Below are 20,760 nucleotides of genomic sequence, written 5' to 3'. Positions count from 1 at the left end.
AAGATGTGCACACATTCCTAAAAATAACAGAAGGCAGTAAGTTATATGCCCAGCAAGTGGTACAAACAGTAAGGAATGAGGGCCTGTGAAGGACTCTCTGGAATCACTGGGTCCAAATGGTCAGGGCGCTTCATTGAGGAGGTAGGACTAAGCTGAGTCGCCTTTTCTCCTCTTAGAGAGAGAGGAAGCGCATCCTGAGAAGGGAACTCCAGGAGGGCAGGCTAGGGAAGGACATCAGAACACGTTCTCAGAAGACCTAGGACTCCAAGCAGGTGCAGGGCCTGGTTTGGGAGCAGTACAGGTCAACTCTGTGGAACCAGCCCTTTCCTCCAGAGGGATAACCCCAGCTGATGGGAGGTGCACCCCACACAGGCTCACCCTGTGTGCACACAGAGGAGGGCCCAAGCAGCGTCAGGGGCAGGAAGGAAGACACTCACTTAGGCACACTCAGGAACAAACATAAGAAAATAAAGCTAAATTAGTGAGGACTTAATTCAATAAATAGGATTATACTCAACACTTAGGAGTGATCCTACAATTTGCATGTCTATACTACTATTTCGGGTTTATTTTAATGGCTAATTTGTTATAAAACAATTCTGATACACTTCTTTCCCCCCAAAAAATCAATTTTTCTCTAGTCACCCAATTATCCAGGTTACTGTACACGCCACCAAACGAAATTACAGATCTCTGAACATGTCCTACTGCCTACACATTAAGGTCAACTCACCTTGCATGACCAGATCCACATCAACTAAGCTCACTTGGCCAATACAAATAATGTATCCTGAGCTCCACGGCCCCTCTCAGGACTGCCTTACATGCAAGCAAGCACAGGCAATGCCTGCCCACTCAGGAGGGCTTATACCTGCATGAGAAGAGCTGTTATCAGAGACTCACAGGAGGGGAATTCTGAAGACAAAGTGAGGCAACATTTCCCAGAGCCAGGGAGAATATTTGTCAATCAAGACCTATCTCAAAAGCAAGGTTCAGGAAATGTGATAATTCCCCACCTGCAGAATACCCTCTCTACCTGTAACTACCAATCCCACCTGGTCCCTCTCTGGTCCTGGCTCTACCCCAAAGTAGTACTTCAGGTCCCTGGGCCAAGTTTACCTCCCAACCTGCTAGCCTCTCTATTCCCCACTGCAGGTGCAACATCACATGGCTGATTCAATGTCACAAATACCAAAGCAACCTCTAGTATGCGCAAATGTAGAATGCTAAATTCCACAGGGGATATAGGGTCCCTGCCCAGCTTTGGAATGGTCCACACCTCAGCAGCACTCCTTTAGCAGAGACTGGCCCAGAATGAGTTTGTAGGTGCAGACTGAGACATGCACTTCAATAAGCTGGCGGCATGAAATGTCCAAAATAAGGTTTAACTGCAGTATCATGTTCACCAAATTATGTGTCCTTTAAACCTATCATTTTAAATGTCTGTTTTTGATCGTTATTATTCATTACACTTTAAAGTATGATTTGGGCTGGGTGGGGTGGCTCACATCTATAATTCCAGCACTTTGTAAGACTGAAGCAAGAGGATTGCTTGAGGTCAGGAATTCAAGGCTGGAGTGAGCTATGATCACACCACTGCACTTAAGACCCTGTCTCAAAAAAATAAATAAATACATAAAATAAAGTACGATTTGTATGGAAATGCTTCCATCAGGTGCTCCGAAGACCATTACCATAGAGACCAGTAACTTGACTGTTTCATGGCCCTAAATTGTACCTACCCTTCAATAACTATGGCCAAAGGTCATGAGAGTTCACTGTTGGGTACAGACAGGTTGGGTGAAAGTGTGACTTTACCCATCTGACCTTCCTTCAGCTACTTTCTAGCCTTTAATTTTCTTAATCTTAAAAATGAGGTGGTTTCTAAGGCCTTTCCAAGATTCTAAAGTCCTCTAATTTCTTCTGTTTCCTACTTTTAGAAACTTTGTTACCGTCCCAAAACTGCTTAACGGCTTTAAAAAAAATCAAACGTTCACTTCTTTCTAGAAATGTTTTTTGAATACTCTTGGTCTTTAGGAGTATTGGTCAGATAAGTCAATTGATTGGTATTCAGTGTACTTGACACTTTGTCATTTCTATTTGTTTGCACACTCTGTGGGGGCAGGGACTTGGCTTTGGTGCCTTAAAATAAAAGGCAAATAACATATTTCTTCTTGTACTCACTTTAATTCCAGGAATGGAATGAGTGCCAGGGCTTTAGTGACACTGATGGCAGAAAGGTATGTGAGGACCTATTTTTAGTCCCCCACCTGTTTGACACACAGATGAGTTCACTATCCATTGCTTCAGTCTGTATTAGGGAGAAAAGGCTAAACATTTTTACAGCTGACTGGGAGTGGTGGCTCATGCCTGTAATCCCAGCACTTTGAGAGGCCAAGGCAGGTGGATTTTTTGAGCCCAGGACTTCAAGACCAGTTTAGGCAACATGGTGAAATCCCATCTCTACAAAAAATACAAACAAATAGCCGGGCATGGTGGTGTATGCCTGTAGTCCCAGCTACTCAGCTGAGGTGGAAGAATCACCTGAGCCCAGGAAATTAAGGCTCGGCAGTGAGCCATGATTGAACCACTGCACTCCAACCTAGGCAACAGAGCAAGACTCTGTCAGAGAAGGGGAGGGGAAAGGAAAGGAAGGGGAAGGAAAGGGGGGGGAGGGGAAGGGAAGGGAAGGGAAGGGGAAGGGGGGGAAGGGAAGGGGAAGGGAAGGGAAGGGAAGGGGAAGGGAAAGGGGGAAGGGAAAGGGGAAGGGAAGGGGGGAAGGGACGGGGAAGGGAAGGGGAAGGGAAGGGGAAGGGAAGGGGAGGGACGGGGAAGGGAAGGGAAGGGAAGGGGAGGGAAGGGGAAGGGAAGGGGAAGGAAGGGGAAGGAAGGGGAAGGGAAGGGGAAGGAGGGGAAGGAAGGGGAAGGGAAGGGGAAGGGAAGGGAAGGGAAGGGGGAAGGGAAGGGAAGGGGAGGAAGGAAGGGGAAGGGAAGGGGAAGGGAAGGGGAGGGAAGGGGAAGGGAAGGGGGAAGGGAAGGGGAAGGGAAGGGAAGGGAAGGGGAAGGGAAGGGAAGGGAGAAGGGGAAGGGAAGGGGGGAAGGGAAGGGAAGGGAAGGGGAAGGGAAGGGGAAGGGAAGGGGAAGGGAAGGGGAGGGAAGGGGAGGGAAGGGAAGGGGAAGGGAAGGGGAAGGGAAGGGGAAGGGAAGGGGAAGGGAAGGGGAAGGGAAGGGGAAGGGAAGGGGAAGGGAAGGGGAAGGAAGGGGAAGGGAGGGGAAGGGAAGGGAAGGGAAGGGGAAGGGAGGGGAAGGGAAGGGGAAGGGAAGGGGAAGGGAGGGGAAGGGAAGGGGAAGGGAAGGGAAGGGAAGGGGGAAGGGAAGGGGAAGGGAAGGGGAAGGGAAGGGGAAGGGAAGGGGAAGGGAAGGGGAAGGGAAGGGGAGGAGGGAAGGGGGAAGGGAAGGGGACGGGAAGGGGAAGGGAAGGGGAAGGGAAGGGAAGGGAAGGGGAAGGGAAGGGGAAGGGAAGGGGAAGGGAAGGGAAGGAAGGGGAGGGAAGGGGAAGGGAAGGGGAAGGGAAGGGGAAGAAGGGAAGGGGAAGGAAGGGAAGGAAGGGAAGGGAAGGGAAGGGAAGGGGGGAAGGGAAGGGGACGGGAAGGGGAAGGGAAGGGAAGGGAAGGGGGAAGGGAGGGGAAGGGAAGGGGAAGGAAGGGGAAGGGAAGGGGAAGGGAGGGGAAGGGGAAGGGAAGGGGAAGGGAAGGGGAAGGGAAGGGGAAGGGAAGGGGAAGGGAAGGGGAAGGGGGAAGGGGAAGGGAAGGGAAGGGGAAGGGAAGGGGAGGGAAGGGGAAGGGAAGGGGAAGGGAAGGGGAAGGGAAGGGAAGAAGGGAAGGGGAAGGGAAGGGGAAGGGCAGGGAAGGGAAGGGAAGGGAAGGGGAAGGGAAGGGGAAAGGGGGAAGGGAAGGGAAGGGGAAGGGAAGGGGAAGGGAAAGGGGAAGGGAAGGGGAGGGAAGGCGGACGGGAAGGGGAAGGGGAAGGGGAAGGGAAGGGAAGGGAAGGGAAGGGAAGGAAGGGAAGGGAAGGGAAGGGAAGGGAGGGAAGGGAAGGAAGGGAAGGGAAGGGAAGGGAAGGGAAGGGAAGGGAAGGGAAGGGAAGGGAAGGGAAGGAAGGGAAGGAGGGGAGGGGAGGGGAGGGAGGGGAGGGAGGGGAGGGGAGGGGGGGAGGGAAGGGGAAGGGAAGGGAGGGGAGGGGAAGGGGAAGGGAAGGGAAGGGAGGGGAGGGAAAGGAAGGGAAGGGAAGGGGAAGGGAAGGCAGGGGAGGGGAGGGGAGGGGAAGAGAAGAGGGAGGGAGGGAGGGGAAGGGGAAGGAGGGGAGGGGAGGGGAAGGGAGGGGAGGGAGAGGGGGAAGGGAAGGGAGGGGAGGGGAGGGGGGGAAGGGGAAGGGAGGGGAAGGGAAGGGAAGGGAAGGGAAGGGAAGGGAAGGGAAGGGAAGGGAAGGGAAGGGGAAGGGGAAGGGGAGGGGAAGGGAAGGGGAAGGGGAGGGGAGGGGAGGGGAGGGGAAGGGGAAGGGAGGGGGGGAGGGGGGGAGGGAAGGAAGGGAAGGGAAGGAAGGGAAGGGAAGGGAGGGAAGGGAAGGAGGGAAGGGGAAGGGGAAGGGGAGGGGAAGGGAAGGGGAAGGGAAGGGAAGGGAAGGGGAACGGGAAGGGGAGGGAAGGGAAGGGAAGGGGAAGGAACGGAAGGGGAAGGGGAAGGGAAGGGAAGGGAAGGGAAGGGGAAGGGAAGGAACGGAAGGGGAAGGGGAGGGAAGGGGAAGGGAGGGGAGGGAAGGGAGGGGAGGGGCAGGAACGGAAGGGGGAGGGGAGGGGAGGGGAGGGGAGGGAGGGGAGGGGAGGGAAGGGAAGGGAGGGAGGGAGGGAAGGGAGGAGGGAAGAGAGGGAAGGGAGGAAGGGAAGGGAAGGGAAGGGAAGGGAAGGGAAGGGAAGGGAAGGGAAGGGAAGGGAAGGGAAGGGAAGGGAAGGGAAGGGAAGGGAAGGGGAGAAGAGAAATTTTACAGCTCATAACATTTCCTTTCCAAATAACTTCAGCCCTGCAATAAAATGAACAGAGCTGTAAGACACTAGTGAGACTTGGATTCTATTCTGAGCAAAATGCTCTATGAAATCAGGAAGAAAACATTTTAAGCAAAATGACCCATTTAACAGGCAAGAAGCTTAAAAAAACAAAAGTGAATTGGTCCTAGGGACTAATTCAAAATAGACCAAAAAATCAAGTTTCTAAAAAATGACTTATATTCCCATTTCTGTCCCTAACTGAAATTTTAAATTTACCTGAATAGTTAGTTATCTCTCTGTTCTTTATCTATTTTTAGAAGGCATTTAAAAACAAATTGCCTGGTAGGTCTAAAAGTGCTTGATTAGTATTTGTCCTGCTATAAGGAAGTCATGAATGAAAAGTCCCCCAACGTGTACAAAATACATGTTGATTTTCTTACCAGTAGTATTCTTTTTTATGAGTCTTTTCCTGAGCTACAAGAAAATATGGGTGAATTCCTCTATCACTTCCATGTGGAAAAAGACTTTCTAATTATGACTCAAAATCCAGTACAATAAGAAACTGACAAATTTGACTAGATAAAAAAAAATGTTTTAAACCTTCCGCACGGCAAAAAATATACTAAGCAAAGTCAAAGTTAACAAATTGAGGGAAGACATTTGTAATATACACCACAGATAAAAGACTAATATTACTATCCCCAATATACAAAGAAATTTTACAATTTGAAGAAGGTGACCAAAATTCCTATAGAAAAATAGATGAAAGATACAGACAATTCACAAGATTTTCTAAATGGCCCTTAAATGTTTGAAAATATGTTCAACCTTACTCATAATAGGAGATATCCAAATTAAAACCACACTGCAGTGCCATTTTCTTCTACCATAGTGGCAACAATGTAAAAGCTTGGTAATATATTATACTATGGGTGAAGCTGTGGGAGAAAATGGTATTCTCATAAATTGCTGCTGGGATTGCAAATGCAGCGATTTCACTTCTAAGAATTTACCCTGAAGATACACCTCTAACATACACACAAATTATTCACTACGGCATTATCTGTAATTGCAAAATACGGGAACTCCCTAAGCACTCAAACTTGGAGAATTGTTGAGTAAAATATGGTACATATACATAATGGCACACCATGTGCTGTAAAAAAAAGAACAGTATACACGGTATGCTCTCTTTTGTCAAAGGGAGAGAAGAAAATAAAACATAAATACACACCACACACACATACCTGCCTATTTTTACAGAAGGTAACAAAATAAATCAGAAAATAATGAAGTTAGTATCTACATGATGGGTGGGTGAAGTGGGAGGGATGAATGTAATGTTACTTCTCTGGATATACCTTTTTATGTGGTTTTGACTTTCAAATGCATGTTAGTGTTCTATATATTCAAAACATAAAATCAAGAATGAAGAGGAAAAAATCAACTAAAAGCAAACTGAAACAAAAACAACTGTATTTTAAATGAATTACTTAACCACATTAAGTAATTAAATATAATTACAAATTAAGTATATGTGTCACTATAACAAAGTACCTGAGAGTGGGTATTTACAAAGAACATAATTTTTTCTTTTTTTTTTTTGAGATGTTGTCTTGCTGTGTTGCCCAGGCTGGAGTGCAGTGGCGTAATCTCGGCTCACTACAGCCTCTGCCTCCCGGGTTCAAATGATTCTCCTTCCTCAGCCTCCCGAGTAGCTAGGATTATAGGTGCCTGCCACCACACCCAGCTAATTTTTTGTATTTTTAGTAGAAACCAGGTTTCACCATGTTGGCCAGACTGGTCTCGAATGCCTGACCTCGTGATCTGCCCACCTCAACCTCCCAAAGCGCTGGGATTACAGGCCTGAGCCACCACACCTGGCCAAGAACAGAAATTTATTTTCTCACAGTTCTGGAGGTTAGGAAGTCCAAGATCTAGGTGTCAGCAGAGCTGGTGTCTGATGAAGGCCTGTTCCTCATAAGTGCCACCTTCTAGGTGTCCTCACATAGCAGAAGAGCAGAACAGAGAAATAAAGCCCTTCCTCAAGCCCTTTCATAAGGAGTCTAATCCCAACCTTGAGGGTTCCACCTCATGACTTAATCACCTCTTTAAGGACTCGCTTCTAAATATGATCACACTGGCTGTAAAGTTTCAACGTGTGAATTTTGGAGGACACATTCAGACCACGGTACACACTGAAAGGGGAGTAGAGGGTAATCAATATAAGCAACTTACGAGCTTCCGTATTTAACTACAGCTAACCCCTAAACAACGCGGGGGTTAGGGGTGCCAACCCCTACAGAGTTGAAGATCTGCATATAACTTTTGCCTCCCCTAAAACTTATTTACTCATGTCTATTGCTGACCAGTAGCCTTACCAATAACATAAACAGTAAATTATCACATATTTTGCTTTATGTATTATATACCATATTCTTACAATAAAGCTAGAAAAAGACATACTCTTACAATAAAGCTAGAAAAAGAAAACATTATTAAGAAAATCATAAGAGAAAATACATTTACAGTACTGTACTGTATTTATCCATACAGCAAGTTTACACTTCCTGTTTACAAGATGAACTGTCTGTCTGAAATGGCAGCCACCCCAGCTGTAGACCTGTGTCTAGTACCATCAAGCAATTCAACTTTTTCTTGCAATGTCATGACTTTTCTCTGCTTCTTGGGAGCACTTCCAGCATCACTAGTGCCACTTCATATGGATCTCATGGTGTTATTCAAGGTTTATAGTATTGCATGAAACAGGAGGAAAAATACATGAGAACAGTGACAGGGCACTTTTTACTGTGATGTGCAATTAATTCACTGGGGACAAACTTCTCACACTGGGATGGCAAGCATCACACGATATTTTAAGTGGATATTCGCGACACCGGAGCTCATTGCAATAGCAACAGGAGGAGGCTATGAAATTATTGCAGTAGTGCAGTACATACTACAGTTAAGTTTATGCAGTTACAATTTAATACTACTACATCTTTATGTTTGTCTGTATTTCCCTCGACTGAAAGTAGCACCATGTGTGGTCTGTTTGTGTGCATAAGTTTTGATAAATTTTAACATTTTATAATAAATTTGTATATATTTTATGGTAGGCAGTAAATGACAAAATAGAACAGTACCTGCATTTATTTTATGCATTCATGACACAACTTTTTCTTAATTTTTTTTCAATATTTCTAGGCTATGCAGCTCATCTGTGAATTTTTTCAAATTGTCACAAATCTCTAAAAATTGTTCCCATATATTATTGAAAACAACCCGAGAATAAGTAGACTCACACAGAGGCCAACTGTACATAGTTTGGGAAGGTGGGCAAAGGGAGGGTGAAGAAGAACTGCAAGCAAATTCTGAACTCTTCTGTATTAGTCTGCTTGTGCTGCCACAGCAAATACCACAGACTGGGTAATTCAAACAACAGAAATTTATTTCTCAGTTCTGGGGGCTAGAAAGTCCAAGGTTAAGGTGCTGGCAAGGTAGGTTTCACCCTGAGACCTCTTCTCATTGATAGGTGGCCACCATCTCACTGTGAGCTCACATGATCTCTTCTTCACACAAGCTCTCAGATGTGTCTTCTTTTAGGGCAATAACCTCATCATGAGGGCCCCACCCTCATGACTTCATCTAATGTTAATTACTTCTTAGAGGCCCCTTCTCCAAACATCATCACATTGGAGGTTACAGCTTCAACATATGAATTTTTGGAGGATACAAACATTCAGTCCATAAATCCTTTTAGAAGGTTTGGTTTTTATATTAGTACAGGTGTAGTAAATCTGAAATTCTTTTTAGATGTATTATAGCATTAAGCAAACTATGGAAGAAGAGATTACAAAAAGGAAATGGGGGAAGGTATAGGGGTGGTCTGGAATTGGAAATACTGGTGTAAATTCATTATTTCTAAAACACATATATGTACGTGTATACATATATGCATGTGTCAGTTTATTGCCTCTTAGCTCCCAACTCATCAATACATGTGCTATAATAAACAATAGAATTCCTTTAAGCATTTCTCCCTTAAAGTGAGCACAAAGTTGGCCGGGCGCGGTGGCTCAAGCCTGTAATCCCAGCACTTTGGGAGGCCAAGACGGGCGGATCACGAGGTCAGGAGATCAAGACCATCCTGGCTAACACTGTGAAACCCCGTCTCTACTAAAAAATACAAAAAAAAAAAACTAGCTGGGCGAGGTGGCGGGCGCCTGTAGTCCCAGCTACTCGGGAGGCTGAGGCAGGAGAATGGCGTAAACCCGGGAAGGCGGAGCTTGCAGTGAGCTGAGATCCGGCCACTGCACTCCAGCCCGGGCGACAGAGCGAGACTTCATCTCAAAAAAAAAAAAAAAAATGTGAGCACAAAGTTAAGCTTTCTCAAGAAAAGGGACTAGAAGGACACCACAAGATGAAAATAGTTCCTGAAATTTTCAGGGCTCTTGAGAGTGGAAGATGCCATGAAGGAATGAGAAAATCCAGGAAAGTCTGCCTATCCACTATCCCAGCACACAGTCCTATGACCTTACAGCTTTGGCCTAGTGACAATCTTTCTATAGCTCCTCAACATGGAAACCAGTGATCCTGCCACTTGTCCACACTCCTAGCTGCCAATGGCCTGAGGGTCACAAAGTGAGTGGTCACTCATTCTGCAAGCCCCTCTCCACCCCATCTCCTGCATGGGCGATTCACTCTGAAGGCCCTCTGCCCACACTCCACCATACCATGCAGGGATAGCCTCCTCCCTTGCCTGCACTCCAGAGGGTATTTACTGATTGCCCAACAACTCTAGACCAGCTGTAGTCTGGCTAAGCTAACAAATTTCCGTGCTATGTGCTAGGCTGAACCACACCTTCTCCAATAAGATCTGAACCCCTTCCAAGCTTATCCTCCCTTGCATCATCTCCTTCAGCCCTAGAGTACCATACAGAGTCTCTTTATATCTTATCATTTCTCTCTTTTCAGTTTAAAAAAAAAAAAATATATATATATATATATATATATATTTTTTTTTTTTTTTTTTTTTTTGACAGAGTCTCACTCTGTCACCCAGGCTGGAGTGCAGTGGTGTGATCTCGGCTAACTGCAACCTCCGCCTCCCGGGTTCGAACGATTCTCCTGCCTCAACTTCCTGAGTAGCTGGGATTACACGTGTGTGCCACACGATGCCTGGTTAATTTTTGTATTTTTAGTAGAGATGGGTTTCACCATGTTGGCCAGGCTGGTCTCGAATTCCTGACCTCGGGTAATCTGCCCTCCTCAGCCTCCCAAAGTGCTGGGATTACAGGCATGAGCCTCTGTGCCCAGCAGTTAATTACTCTTTATATTAAACTTCCTGTGTTTAACCTACTGTGTGGTTTCCGTCTCCCAATTGAACCCAGACTGCTACTGAATGTGTGTATGTAGGTATGCGTGTGTGTGTGTGTGCGTGTGTGTGTCTGTTGAACGAGTCTAGCAGCAAAGATATTCCAGTAACAATGAACACCTCTAGAGGCCAGATGTTGGTTTCTAATACCATTCCCCATTGAAACAGCATTCCTCAGAGAAATTACTGCTTCCAGACCCAAGGCAGGGTAAGTACAAGATGAAGCTGAAACATAAGCTAGAAAATAAAGAGGTGCCCACCCACCACTGCCACTGACTGATATGAGCCAACCTAAAGGGGCTCCTGCTGGCCAAATCTGGGACACTTTGACCAAATTTCAATCCAAATAATCAAAGGAAATAATCATTGAAGAAAAATGTGGAAATCCATGAGTTTATAGATAGGTAGGTGGGTGGATAGGGAACAACAGGAAGCTTTTGATTACATCTGTCAGCTGCCAGTATTCACGGAGGGAGTAGTGGAATTGGAAAATCACCATTTTTGCAACCATCATAGAAAAGATTGGCTCATGGAAGAACCATCGATGGATCATAAACCTAGGGAAGAAATTCTGATAAGGAATAGGATATTTGCATGGTTTTGAAGTTATCTCTCAACAGATTATCAAATACAGGGGGGAAAAAACCAATAACAACACAGTTGAGAAAATGGACAGCACTTGGGCCAGGTGATCAACATTAACATCATCAATGAGGGGCAGATAGCTACCGTGCACCTCCACATGTGACACCCTGAAAAGGACACATCATTTATGTAATATTCTGGCTTGGGATGATTAATCTAAATTTAATAACAAAAAGAAAAAAAAAGAAAAAAAACACAAAATACCAAACATTCCAGTGGCTCAAGCCTGTAATCCCAGCACTTTGGGAGGCTGAGACGGGCGGATCACGAGGTCAGGAGATCAAGACCATCCTGGCTAACATGGTGAAACCCCGTCTCTACTAAAAATACAAAAAACTAGCCGGGCGACCTGGCGGGCGCCTGTAGTCCCAGCTACTCGGGAGGCTGAGGCAGGAGAATGGCGTGAACCCGGGAGGCGGCGCTTGCAGTGAGCTGAGATCCGGCCACAGCACTCTAGCCTGGGCGACAGAGCGAGACTCCGTCTCAAAAAAAAAATAAATAAATAAATAAAGATACCTAACAACTAAATGCAGTGTGTGGTCCTAAACTGTATCCGGTGTAGAGGAATAAACAAAAACTACAGATGATATTTCATCACTTGACAAAAGCGGAGTATGGAGAATAGTTTAAGTATTGAATTGAGGTTACATTTCCTGAAATTGACAACTGTACTACAGTGGTTATGTTCTTGTTCTTAGGAAATACACACTGAAGTATTTTAGAGTAAAGGACCAAGACGTATACTCTCAAATGATCCATGGGGGAAGAACACCTCATATATATTATGAGACAGAGAAAGAGAGAGAGTGTGTGTGTGCACTTGGGAGTGCAAAGGGCAGAATAAAGCAAAATGCTCATAGCTGAATTTGAGTAAGAGTATTCTTTGTACTTTATTCCAATTTTTGTGTAAGTTTGGAATTATTTCCAAATAAAAGGGTTTTTAAATGCCTTTTATCCAAGGTCCTATTGGACATTCATTAACAAGTTCTCTGGGTAAGCATGCAGCTCTGCCACAGCCCTCAAAAAGAAAGAGACTTGTCTAAAACTACACAGTCCAATATGGTAGTTACTAGCCACATATGGCAACTGGGCACTTGCCAGCATGGCTAGTCCAGATTAAGATGTGCCAGATTTCAAGGACTTAGTATAAAAAAAGAGTATCTGGGCCGGGCATGGTGGCTCACGCCTGTAATTCCAGCACTTTGGGAAGCCGAGGTGGGGGGCCTGAGGTCGGGAGTTTGAGACCAGTCTGACCCACATGGAGAAACCCCATCTCTACTGAAAATACAAAATTAGCCAGGTTTGGTGGCGCATGCCTGTAATCCCAGCTACTTGGGAAGGCTGAGGCAGGAGAATCGTTTGAACCTGGGAGGTGGAGGTTGCAGTGAGTTGAGATTGCGCCATTGTACTCCAGCCTGGACAACAAGAGCAAAACTCTGTCTCAAAAAAAAAAAAAGAGTATCGGTTATCAAATTAATAGTTTGTATATCGATTACATGCTGAAATATTTTAGATATATTGAGTTAAAGTATATTAAAATTAATTTCACCTGTTTCTTTTTACTTTTAATGTGTCTATTTAAAATTTAATATTACATATGTGGTTCATATTATGTTTCTATTGCACAGTGCTGAGTTAAAATATAATAATGCTTTTTTTAAAAAAAGAGGTATTGATCACTTAAACAAGTATTTCATTACTAGGGGAAAATTTCAATTTACATTACAGAGCCTGACTCCCCTAAGGTGTTTTAATCTTGAAAATACATAGTAAGGTTTTTTAAAGCATAATTAAAGGAAAACAAAATTTTAAGGCCTAGGAGACAAGCAAAAGCTCTTTGGTCATGTTGTTTAAGTAATTCCCTAATTAGTCACAAATGCCATCTGTAGTGAATTTCCTGAAGAGGTTAAAAAAAAAAAATCTAAAATTTTGAAAAATATCAAGTGAATGGAGAGACAATAGGTGGTTTTTACACTCTTGTTTTCGGTATAAAATTAACTTCCCAAGTCCTAAACATTAACTCATACTGTCTTATAAACAAAGCAATCAAACATTTATTTCTGCTACCAAGGACTTTACAAAATAGACCTTTCTGACAAAGACGGTGCTTTCGAGGTTTTTTTTTTTTTTTAATGTTAAGGTTCTGATTAATGAACCCTTCCTTAAACTCTACAAATTTAACCAGCAAAGAAAGAATACAGCTAAAACATACAAATCTGGGTTTTGCCTTAAACATTGTTATAGGGATTATATAGTGGGAGGAAAAAGAAAGGTTGGAAGTGAGCTTGACTAGGAGGATAAAGAAAAGTCCCTAAGATAGAGACAATCTCCTCTGTATTTTAGTCGACCAAATCTAACTAGGCCAAGTGGAAAAAACAACACATGTCAGTAAGAATTCCCTGAAACAGCAACAATGAGGAAGAGAAACCAAATGGAGGTTGCCAGAAGGTACAATAAAAACACCCAGCAATAGAATCTTGGACAAATGCACAGGCGTGTTTGTTTTGGAAGTTTGAAGTCAAGTTTGTGGGTGGACCCAACTGGAAACACTAAACTGTTGCACAGTACAAATTCTCATGTTTTTCCTTGTGGCACCCTTCCCACCCATCCTATACCAAATCCCAGAGAATTGACTGACTTCTAGACAAAAACCTCCTAGTAAAATACGATACGCACTGCCTAGTCCATTTCTGTGTTTCTGACTAAAAGCCTCGCCGTTGAAGGCCCAACAGGTAGCTCCATGCAGAGCTGAGGCCCCAAGTCAGGCTTTGCTGGCTTGCAAGGAGGCAGGAAGATGAATGAACTGCACAAGATGCAGTCCAGAATGCCTTACAGATTAGGTACATTAGTGCCCAGTGTCCTAGAATCCCAAACCTGTAACAGAACTAGGGCAAAAGTCCCTCCCCCCACACAGCGGGGACACCTCCCACCTGTACTAACCTCTCACCTGCCTCCTGCCTCACATTCCATTCCCACATTTAGCAACCATGAGGGCGCTCCTCTCTCCTGCTAAGCCAGATGAGATGTAAGTAGGCAATTCTCTCCACCAACAACAGGCACTGAAGGGTTATTCTCTGGGTTGGCCACAACTCGTTTTGGGAATCTCAGGCACAGCAGAGATGGTGACAAGGATTCAAAACAAGAATGATGTTGTGAAAAGCCAAATACATAGAATCTAGAAGGCTCCTGAGTTCAATTTCAGCTCTGTCAATTAGCAGAGATGCCTTACTTTGGGTAAGCTGCTTAATGTCTCTGTACCTCACTTTCTTCATCTAAAAAAATGACAATAACAGGTGCAAAGTTGCAGAGCTGATGTGAGGACTGAGTGAGCTATAGCACTTAGGATGGTGTCTGGTACCCAGTAAATAATCAATATTAGCTCCTCCTCCTCCCTCCTCCTAACTTTCTTTTTTTTTTTTTTTTTTTTTTTTTTTTTTTTTTTTTTTTTGAGACGGAGTCTTGCTCTGCCACCCAGGCTGGAATGCAGTGGCCGGATCTCAGCTCACTGCAAGCTCCGCCTCCCGGGTTTACGCCATTCTCCTGCCTCAGCCTCCCGAGTAGCTGGGACTACAGGCGCCCGCCTCGTCGCCCGGCTAGTTTTTTGTATTTTTAAGTAGAGACAGGGTTTCACCGTACTAGCCAGGATGGTCTCAATCTCCTGACCTCGTGATCCGCCCGTCTCGGCCTCCCAAAGTGCTGGGATTACAGGCTTGAGCCACCGCGCCCGGCCCCTCCAAACTTTCATATAACTAGCTCTACCTCTTCCCCAGCCACGCACGCGCGCACACACACACACACACACACACACACACACACGCGTGCCAGCTCTCAGAATGCTGGCAATAGGAGTATATTCACAGGCATGTGACTGGAAGTTTCTTATTGAAAGAAACTGAACCACTATGGAGAAAGCTGCTTGAATGCTGACCTTTGGCAGTCCCAAGAAAAGAGCTGGTTCTCCCCTAGATCATTATATAATACAATAAAGCTCACCGGCTAAACACCCCCTACATATACACACAGAAAAGATGCCAAAGAGATTCACGGTGCACTACTTTTACGTTTGAATAAATATTCAAGGATCATTAGACATTTAAAGAAGACCTCAATTATAAAACATCTGGGTGGTGGTGAGGAGATTCACAGAGAACCACCCCTATACACACTCACACATACGTCTTTAAAAAGCCTCAAAAAAAAGCAGATCTAAATGCATGGAGAAAAAAAAAATTTGTTTAAAACCATAATTTGTATCCTCACAGAAGTATGAGAAAATACAGTGCCCATAAAATAAGAACTGGGGCAGCCAGCGGATTAGAACAAGATGAAGCACCCCTCAAATACTATATTTTTGATCCATATTTGATTTAAAAAATTCCACATATAAGTGGATCCACAAAGTTCAAACCATGATGGTCAAGGGCCAACTATAAAGATAAATTAGAGGCCAGGCGCGGTGGCTCAAGCCTGTAATCCCAGCACTTTGGGAGGCCGAGACGGGCGGATCACGAGGTCAGGAGATCGAGACCATCCTGGCTAACACGGTGAAACCTCGTCTCTACTAAAAAAAATACAAAAAACTAGCCGGGCGAGGTGGCGGGCGCCTGTAGTCTCAGCTACTCAGGAGGCTGCGGAAGGAGAATGGCGTGAACCGGTTAGGCGGAGCTTGCAGTGAGCTGAGATCCGGCCACTGCACTCCAGCCTAGGCGACAGAGTGAGACTCCGTCTCAAAAAAATAAAAAACAAAGATAAATTAGATAATATATTTAAAGTCATGGCATTACTAAGTGATGGAGCTAGAATGTAAACTGAGTCTAGCTCCAGGGCCTGAGCTCTTAACTACTATGCTTCTAAAAACTCTGGAAATGTGAAGACAAAATTCTGAAGAAAACTACCTAAAAATCTGTACCCAGCCAAACTATCAAGTGTGAGAGCAGAATTAGGACATTTATAGAGATAAGAAAGTCTTATAATTTATGACTTACAAATACTTTCTTAGGAAGATACTGGAGATCATGTTCCAACAAAAAGGAGTTAGACCAAAAAAAACCACAAGATTCCAAAAACAAGACATAGAAGAAGTAGGGGGCAGAGAGAATTCCCAAGATGATGATTAAAAGGAAGTTCAGGAAATCACCTGGGCAGCAGGCCCACTGAGCAACCAATCCAGAGAGCAGAAGGATGACAAAGGACTCCCAGGTGGAGGTCTTCAGGAAAAAAACAAAAACAAAACAAAACAAAAAACTAAAGGAACTGATAAATCACCTAATCGGTCTGAATGCATGAAATTATACTGAAGAGGTAGGAAGGTTTTGCAATAAAGAAACTAAACCACTGGCGGGGGGAAATTTTTATCATGAGGAGAACAGAGTTAAATAATGAAGGAATACAATCATAGTACCCTACTTGGCTCATCTGGGAATAACAGTGACATAGTTTAAATAGTGTAAACACTGAATAATAACCAATATTTGTGATACAGTAATACTGCAATGATTAGATGGTAGGGCAAAGCTGGGTTGAGTGACTATGAAAGAAAGAGAAGAGAGCTAAATCTCCGCCTAACGAGATGGGAACGAAGTCAATAGACAAAATCCTAAAATTGATTCATCAAAAAAATAACAGTATGAGCCTTTGTTAAGTGGCCAGGACAATAGGTGGGGGGAGGGGGGAGACAGGAGTTAGAACATTGCTATTTTTCATTCTTAGCATTTATCAATATATGTAACTATTACTGTGATAAAAAATTAACTCACACTACTGAGCTTCGGTATCAAAATAGATAAGCCAGTTTAGGTGAAATGAGATTCTGACCTAAATAAAAAACAACAGTTCCATTTCTGCCTCTTTGCTAGAAAGGTTCCCTATTCAAAATAAGAATTCCTAAGACATTTAAAAGAAGAGCTGTTCCTTAGCCGGGAGCAGTGGCTCACGCCTGTAACCCCAGCACTTTGGGAGACTGAAGCGGGCAGATCACGAGGTCAGGAGATCGAGACATACTGGCTAACATGGTGAAAACCCGTCTCTACTAAAAATACAAAAAATTAGCCGGGCGTGGTGATAGGTGCCTGTAGTCCCAGCTACTCAGGAGGCTGAGGCAGGAGAATGGCATGAACCCAGGAGACGGAGCTAGCAAGTGAGCCGAGATGGCACCACTGTACCACTCCAGTCTGGGAGACAGAGCAAGACTCTGTCTCAAAAAAAAAAAAAGAGCTGTTCCTCAAATCCCTTCAGTCTGCAATAACTGGCTACAATTAAGAGTTAGGCTCATGTGTACATTATCATAGTACCAAGGTGACTGATGTGTTACTTCTTTAAGACTATTATTTCCATAATTGATTAAGCATAACCAGTGCTGTCAACTCTCAGTTATCCACACTGGTGAATAAATGCACTGAACTGAATGGTAATTTTTATACTCACATTTGATTTTTCAACAATTCTATTTCAATATGAGAGTCTTCTTACGGTCTTGGAATACGACCCAAACCAAAAGCACTGTCTTCTTTCACGCCACAAACATTTGTTACTATTGTTTATTATCATGACTATGTATGTCTGGTCCCACCTGCCCATCCAGCTTTGCCTTCCGCTACTCTCCAACACTTCACCAAACTCTTCCATGTCCAAAACACATACCACAGTCATTCAAAACTCTGTTTAAGGGTGCCTCTTCCCTTCACCTTTTTGAAGCAGTGTCTTATAGATGGAAAAACACACAGACACAAATTCAAATCTCAGGTCTGCCATCATCTAGCTCTGCAGCCTCCAACAATTTCCTTAACATCTCAGAACCTCAGGTTCCTCAACTGTATAGCAGGGATATTAATACAAAGCCGTAGAGAGATGTTATGAGGGCTACACTAAATAATGGACATAACACACACACACAAAGTACGGGAATATATATGGCAATTGTCATCAGGAAAGACAACATTATATCCATGCAAATGATATCCACCCTCTGACACACATGATAGGCGATCCATCTGGGCAGGAACAGTGCCTTTTTCATCACAGTAGAGCCAAAGCCCAACAGCATCTAGCCTAGAGCAGGCTCTCAAATATTTCCGGAACCAAAATGAACGTTAAGGTCCAGCTCATTCCCTGACTCCCCATAGGAAGCTTCCCTGTCCACATTGGTCCACAGTGCTTCATCCTCTGACCTATTACAGCACTCTGCAGTACATCAGAACAGTACAACATCTTTCACCCATTTCTTCAGCCTTGGTCTAAAAAAAGAGGACAGACTCAACAGGACAATGAAGTTAACTATGGCTATATTCAGGAAATGTAAGAATATTTTTTAAATACCTAGTTGACTTCATTCACACACTGCTCCACCCTTCCAGTCCCACTATGCAAATCCTTTCTCTCAGTGTTCCCACTGAGGAAATCCTTAGTAATAATGCTGGCAGATAAAAGTGGAACATCCATGAAATTCTAGTAAGTGTATTTTATCAGTTTAAACTCCTTTCCAGGGTAAAAAACTAGGTAAGTTTCCACTATTCATTTTGCTCAATACAGTAAATTTACCTGCAAAAAGTACAGTTAAGTCCTCACTTAACTTCAGGGATAGGTTCTTAGAAGCTGAACTTTAAGCAAAAACAACCTGCATATGAAAACAATTTTACCTTAAGCTAACTGATATAAACAAGAGTAAATATCCTACGTATATATGACATACTACTAAGTGTCATTTCACTTCAAGCTGCAGTTTCCAAGAACTTACCAACAATATTGAGGACTTACTGTATAGAAAAGTCTGAGGGGTTGTGGTTTTGCAATTCACATCTCTAACATTATATGGTTTTGAAACCTGCCATGCAGATCCACTGAAGCCACAAACATTCAACGATGACGTAGCCCTGAGCTTCTCAGCCCCTATTACCAGCTACAGATGACCCCAAGGAGGGCTTTTATCCACCAACAACGCCCTCTCTGGGATTCAATGCACCTCTGGGAGTGGGGCAGCCCTCCTGTAATGGCATACCTAAAGGCACTACCTAGGAAGGAAACAGGGTAGATGTGGTCATCTAGCATGCTAAAATATGCTCACATAAACAGAAACGTTGCTTTACCAGAAGAGTTGCATAAAACGAGTCATTAATGCTGAGTCACTAATAAATTATCTCTAATTCAGGTCATGAACGCATGATTATGTAACTTTTCAAACTTGACTACAACCACATGCTGAATACATTAAGCACAGAAACAGTCATATCTGAGCACTTGCATAAGTCAAATTATTAAGGCAGCACCCTAGTTTAACCATCTGCCATGGAAATTAATAAAAAGTGTATCATGCTCAGATGGATAAAATCCCCACTACAAACTACAAACATTTCACAGTATAGTCAAAAGGCACAAAGAACATCACTGCATGTCCAACAAGGGCAATTTTGTTCTAGGGCAGGAAAAAATGCATAGGTCCTTGTCCTTGTCAGCCAGGTTCCAACAGCATCTGACAAGGGAGTACAGTCACATGCTTAGGTTGGGGCTGGGGAACGAAGTGTCCTTCATCTCTCTCAGAAATGCTTCTCTGAAGCCAGAATGTGGCTTAATCTTCTTGCACCACTGAGAAAAGTACGAGTTAAATCCTAAGTATTTCTCAAGGCCCTGCTCAAAGATGATCTTCACCACACCACCTCTAGGAAGCCTCATTCTTCATTCTTTGAACAATTCAAAGCTTGCTTTCTCTTCCTAATGGAAATGCAAATAGAGGAAGGCGAAGTCCACGCTTCACCCTCATGCTAGACTGTAGATTCCATGAGGTGTAAGCTGGGACTTCTCTTGCCCCCACATAGTGGCAAGTACACACAGCACCCAGCACACAACAGAGATGCAGTAAATACCTGCTAATGCATGTGTTTTCAATCTAAACTGAGGAACAAAAATCAACAAACACTGTTTCTGGCCTCATGAGTCAGAACAGTAACTGAATTTCCAGGTACTAAGTGATATTGTAAGGACTGGAAAGTGATATACGTAAGTATATTACTTTAAGTACAAAGGGTATAGAGTACTTTACTATTTCATCACTTATATACCATTTTCACAGCCCTTCCAAAAACACACTGTCTCAGGTTCTACAACTCTGATAGAAGAGAATTATTATTTTCAATTTACTACTGACTTGAGTAAACTAATGACTTGAATGACTTGGACAGGTAAAGCTAGAACTTCTTGGAATCAAGATATGGAAAAACAGAAACAGAAAGGAAAAAAGAAAAGGCCATCACCAAAGGAAATAAAAAAGCCCTCCATTACATCCACCATTATAATACCCTAGTTGGTCATCACAAATCTACTAAAAGTCACTTTCTATGTAGAATTTATAAGAGAGATAAAAGAGCTGCAGTGAGTTTTTGCTGGCTTTAATCCAAAATGAGTCAACTTTTCTCACTAAAACTGTTGTACAGATTAAGTACGTTAAATACTGTATAAAAGTTTTAAAATAAAATGGTTTTCTAATCTCTCCAAATGTTGAGAAAGTTGGTCATCACTATGCACAATGAGGTGGACACAGAACCTGGCTTGCCAGTCCCCAGTGGCTCTGGGCCTTCTTCAGGAGAGGGTAAATCAGACAATGGTACCAGGAGGGTCTTTCACCGCAAGGGAGGCCATTATTACAATCCAGAAATTCCCATCCTTTTTGGAATTAAGATGTGTCATACAGCGTTTTTAGCAAAAAACA

At 43.8% G+C, this 20,760-nt stretch overlaps 1 protein-coding gene across 3 annotated transcripts in view; it reads right to left on the bottom strand.

Moving 5' to 3' along the window:
- The window catches only part of TULP4 (TUB like protein 4), a 287,789-nt gene that overhangs the window by 177,743 nt on the left and 89,286 nt on the right, over positions 1-20,760 (bottom strand). The gene's annotated exons all lie outside the window — the stretch shown is intronic.

This window comes from Rhinopithecus roxellana, chromosome 4 (assembly GCF_007565055.1).
Source record: "Rhinopithecus roxellana isolate Shanxi Qingling chromosome 4, ASM756505v1, whole genome shotgun sequence".
Classification (NCBI taxonomy): Eukaryota; Metazoa; Chordata; class Mammalia; order Primates; family Cercopithecidae; genus Rhinopithecus; species Rhinopithecus roxellana.
Note: the sequence above shows the minus strand (reverse complement) of the source record. Positions and strands in the feature narration are given on the sequence as shown.